Below are 6,000 nucleotides of genomic sequence, written 5' to 3' on the forward strand. Positions count from 1 at the left end.
TCCCGAACATCCTGTAGAATTCAACCAATCAGAAGACAACTTCTAAAATCCTGAACTGTTTCCATATGCATCAGAAGTTCATCAGACGTGGGCATGACGCCTGAGGCTGAGACTAGATAAGGGCTAATTGGATCAATTACATGATATAACAATAATAACTGATGCTGTTACATTGCATCTGGCAGTTTTTCAGCATTTCATGACCTTCACATTTTTACCTCTCGTACCTCTCTAACATTCTGAAGGATCCGTATCACCCAGCCCATCACTTATTTGAACTACTGCCATCCGGAAAACGCTACAGGTCTATCAAATCACGCACAACGAGACTCGTGAACAGCTTCTATCCCAAAGCTATCCCGATAATGAACTATGAACTGAAAATACATCCACAAACCATATTCTTGACACACAAGATAACTTATGTGAAGCACTACGAGCACTTTATTTATTTATGAGCAATACGGCCTTGATTGCAATATGTATTTAACTACTCTTACCTGTATACGTTGGAGAGTCTAAAAATTTCATTGTATGTGAAATTGTACAATGACAAATAAAGAAATCTAATCTAATCTAATCTAAACATTAGTGATGCCCCCCAATTATTATATTTTTTTATATATTTTTTATTTGGGCAATTAGGTAACTGAACTCGATATGCTGTTCAGGGTGTTGTGTTCATGATAAACAAATCGCAGGCGTACGTTTTTTACATAATGCTATGGCATTACTTTTGATCAAGGTAAAGTCTACACGCTGACATGTTTACCTGTTGTAAGCTTATAAACATTAAGTGCATGAAATAGACGCTGAAAATGCATCAATGTGCCATGTTTCAGTCAATGATTTGTTTAGTCGAAAACAAATATTTGATTGGCCAAATATTTGAAGACCAAATTCTTGATGAACAACACTGATGAAAACCTTGTTAAAGGGGTGGTTGATTATGATTTCACTTTTCTAACTTTAGTTAGTGTGTAATGTTGCTATTTGAGCATAAACAACATCTGCAAAGTTACAACGCTCGAAGTTCAAAGCAAAGGGAGATATTTGCTTTTTTTTAAATAGCTTTTTAAGGACTACAGCAAACGGCTGGTAGGGACTACACGAAATTCCTCCCGGGTTAGTGACATCACCAACCGTAGAATTTACATAAACACCGCCCCTGGGAATGCGATTTATAGATTATCATAACAGAATATGCTAATCAATGACTAGAAGATAGTTAACTGCACATCAGCTGCATAAATTCTTCAGCTAACCATTCAGAAATGTCCTGTTGCTTTCTAAATGTTGTCACTTCTTGAGTCTCTCCATCATTAGCCGCGTTTCCATTACCCTTCAAATTGCATAAATTGAAATTGCGAATTGAAAATATGCCCAATGGAAACACGTCAATTTCACAAAAACTCCCATTTATTGCAAAAAAGTTTTTACGCTCACATGAGGTGTTTTTTATAGGCAATTCGAAAAAGGAATATTTCGCAAAACTGCAATGGAAACAGTTTTTGCGCATTTACAGGTCACCTGACGTAGAAGGCGCGGTGTGTTTGGACAGAATATGAGACAGAGTTCTTTATTGAATTCATAAAAGACAAAAGAATTACAGAAATTCTGGATTCTAAACCTCAAAGAAATGCCACAATCAAGACCTCGGAGAAGAAATGAGTGAGAAAAACCCAGAAACACCTCACATGCTCATAGTATAAGGGTCTTTCCTTGCCATTAATGCTTGGATAACATGCCTACGTTTCCTTCCATTAATAATAATAATGTCTAGTGCGGTACGTGGCTGTGATATAAACTTACCAACGTCCGTTGCCATGATTTTTGGAATGACTTATCGCAAGAGGAAAAAATGACATTTTAGTCGCATAACATCGGTTAATGGAAACGCCGTCATTTCACAATAGTTTTTTATCGATATTTAGAAAATATCGCAAAAGTTTTGCGCAAATCGTTAATGGAAACGTGCCTATCAACTGACTCCGGTTTAAACATAAAAGGCAAAAAGTTTAGAAATTTTCAGTGCATGTTTGTGTGAGGTAAAAGGACACAAGCTCTTGAAGCTCCGCCCAGACTGTGACTGAAGCAGCAGCTCATTTGCATTTAAAGGGACAGACACAAAAACTATATGTTTTTGCTCACCCTCAAAAAGTGACAATTGTAACATGCCATATATAAATATCTGTGGGGTATTTGGAGCTAAAACTTCACATACACACTCTGGGGACATCAGAGATTTAATTTACATCTTGTGAAAAGGGCATTATACCACCCCTTTAAGATGCTGTTTTGAGTTAAAAACTGAAAAAGCATCTAAAGACTCACAGAATGATAGATACTATATTTAGCTAGACAGCTTGATAAATAGATTCACTATCAAATTCAAAAGAATAAGGTGTAATACCCTGGACCTCAATTTCTCATGACATTGTTCTTTGATTTTGAGGTCATCAAGCTGTAATTCTAGATGTCTGTGCCTGTTCTCATGTCTGTTACCCGTCTTGCTCAGCTCGTTGTAGTCTTTAACATTTCGAGTGGCTCCTCTCCACCTCCCCTCCATCCCCTCTCCGATGCTGTACACCACTGCAGAGGAGCGTCGTATTGATCCCTCTACATCTGTTTGCTCTAAATGAAAAGCAGAGAATGGAGAGGGTTGATGAATGTGAAAATGAATGCTGGATGACAGATCGAGTGTCCTCCTCATGGACTCACTGTACAATGCCAAGCAGTTTGCTCTGCTCTCTCAAATGATGGCATTTGATTTAGTCTGGCAAGTCGTGCAAGTGTTGTCACACACAGACGGCAGTCGATTTCTCTCTCGTTCTCACATCGTCTTGTTCTTTTTTTCCTTTTCTCAGATGACCAATTTACCCTTGTTGCTTTCCTTTCTTTCCGTCTCTTTCTTTTTTATGGGATGTGTGCGCACTCTATTCTTTCTTATTCCCTCTTTCTCATTTCCCTCATTTCTTGTCTCGCATTCTCTTGAGTCTATGTGCGCTCGGCCGCCCTCTTTAAATGTTAAAGTGGCTCATTCTCTGAATGATCCAGGAAGTTTTACTATGCACAAAAGGCTCTTGAAAATAATGTATGTTGGAAATCAAAGAAAATCATTTGACCAACATTCAATATCAAGAAGATTGCAATAGTTCACCACCAAGATATTACATTATAAACAATGCAAAGACAATGCAATGCAATGATGTCAATAGCCGCTTTTCTGCTATCTGGCCAAACCATTATCATTGCTTAACAGTTCCACTCCCTGCCGGAACTGATATGGTTTCATTTTTCACTGATAACAAAGCTCTTTGGAATGTAATACAAATGCATCAGTCGTTGCCTTTGGAACGCAAATTAACAAGTTACAGATGATATAAACAGCGACCACTTTATGGAGAATGATCAGAGATTTATTTTGATTTTATTCTTAACTTGTGTAAGGCTGGTGCCAGTATGTCTGATCGACCCCTCGATGAAACAAAAGGCCCTCCTGAGAATTAACACTTGAACTATCTCCTGCATATGTAACATGAACTTCCGAGACGCAGCACACAGTGCAGCTCACACTTCACACACACTATCTCCCCTTCATCCCCCTCCTCCTCCTCCTCCTCACCTAAAATACACTGAAAACCTATGCAATGTTAAGTATGTACAAGAAGTAACTATGCATGTTTGATATCATTTAGAGTGTCTCAGTGCGCCTGGTAAAATGGTCTCATTCTCCCAACCATAATGAAAAGCTAAAAGAAGTTATAAAATATGAGATAAGTGATGTGTCTCTAAAAGGTGTTTCCCTCCCCCAGATCCTCCATTCAGACTATACCTCCTGTATGTAAAACAAGAACCCATTCAAGTACAAATTCTGATCTCACAGTGTGAATCCCTCAATAGGGAACCAAAATCTAATTATAATGACAGACGCCACCATTTGGTAAGAATATTTATGGAGTCAGATGAAACAATGAGTTATTACATATGAGAAAATATATTGCATTTAATCTTGTTGTGTTGCGAAAAGGAAAGACAAGTAATACGTAGAGAAACCTTCCCCTTATTATTGGAAACCCCTTTGGACCAATAGACGGGCTTACACTTGCGTAAACTTCGCTCAAATAACGCGCTTGGCCAGCCACAGAGAAACTGGAAGCCAGGCAACAGACAAGTGACCAGCGTGGAGAATTCCAGGCCGAGAATTTGTAATCGTGCCGTGCCTAATCAAGCTCAAGTAAAAATTTTACAGGAACCGTTTTTCTTATAGGCCAACGGTGGAAAAGTGGGTAATGATGCAATGAAGGCTATGCCTGATGTGGTTTCTTTTAAATACAAAAAATACAAATAAAATTTGCCTTGCCTTTTAAACACATTGTAGAAAAAGCGATTACAACAAATCCCAAAAATAAATAAATAAATAAATACTGTGTATACACTTCATTTATATGGTGCTTTTAACAATTCATATTGTTAAAAGCTCTAAATAAATGAAGGTGACTTGACTTGACTTCTTAGAGGATCATAGCATGTGAAAATTCATTGCATTTATATCTTGGGTCTCAAAGCAACAATGTAACATTTTACATCAAGTTCATGGAATATTTTATTCTGAATATCCTTGTGAATACATGGAGTCTCTAAAATTAGTTATGGTCATATGAAGGTCTGTGAGGTGGCAGATGAGGTGATGGGTGTTATTTTAGTTTTTTTAGTTTTTTTAGCAGGTGAGACAAACTGATTTATGACAGCTTAGGATTCGAAAATGCCAAATATCTCATCCTGATGCCACAGGCAGCCCTGGCTGCTGTCATCCAAGCTTGATATGTGTGAATCTGTAGAAGGAAGACACACAGTCTACATTTTAGACACCTCTACAAAAAAAAAAAAAAAAAGAAATAGACAACGAAAAAGATAGGGAAATTAAACCTAAAAAAAACAACAACAAAAAAAACATACAATGTAAAAGAAGTCACTCACATACAAGATTCAAGGGAGTTGTCACACATTTTACTGCAGTTCATATTTATAGTAGGTAGAGTTATTTTTGAAAGTCAATTTCTGTATAGAGATATAGTTAGCTATAGTCTTCACTTATAGCTAATGAATATTTGCATCGTTGTGGCCAGGATGGGGGGAAAATACAGTTTTATTTAACATACACTGACCTTTTGTAACAAGTACAATCAATAAACAGGTTTGAACCTATGCTGTTTATTGATTTGAGAAGGATACCTTTTTGTTGAAATATGAAATACTATCTAACGCTAATAAATTAATGCATTTCACAACATATCTCTATTTCAAATGTATTATATCATATTGAATCTATCTTCAGAAAAATAATTATTATTCTAATGTTTAGAATAATAAAAAAATACAATTATGAAATAAAAACAATTCATCAAAATTTTAAATGACAAATTAAAGAAAAATTCATTAAAATAATAAATCATATAATGTATAATTATTTTTAAATGTTAATAAGAAACCATGCAATCAATATTAATAAAACATAAAATGAAACTAGAAACTGTTATTAATGAAATTGTAGAATATTACAACATATAAAATAAAATATATGACAACTGCCATGCGGACAAAGAAAAAAAATTACTGAGACCATAATTCTCACCAAATGCATCATATATTAAGTTTTGGCTAAATTCTTGTATAATCTGAAACCTATTTCATATTAAAAAACAGAATCAGATTTCAGATTCTCTGTTCCATTTATGTTTTTCCACCCTTCATTTCTCTGTCCCTTTCTCTCTTTGTTTGACTGTCTGTCTTTCAATCACTCCCCTTGATTCTTGTTTTCTTCTTCCTCAGCTGCGGTCATGAGCCAGCGACACCAAGCCAGCGGAGCACAGTCTCTGAGCTTCACTTTGGTTGCCATGATCTCCATCTGTCTGGCTTCCATGGTCCAGCTGTGAGCTAGTCTGAGCGATTTCACACACTGGAAGAGTAAACACAAGGATCTGGCAACCCACAGATCCC

Source organism: Leuciscus leuciscus, assembly GCF_965113295.1.
Source record: "Leuciscus leuciscus genome assembly, chromosome: 5".
Taxonomy (NCBI): Eukaryota; Metazoa; Chordata; class Actinopteri; order Cypriniformes; family Leuciscidae; genus Leuciscus; species Leuciscus leuciscus.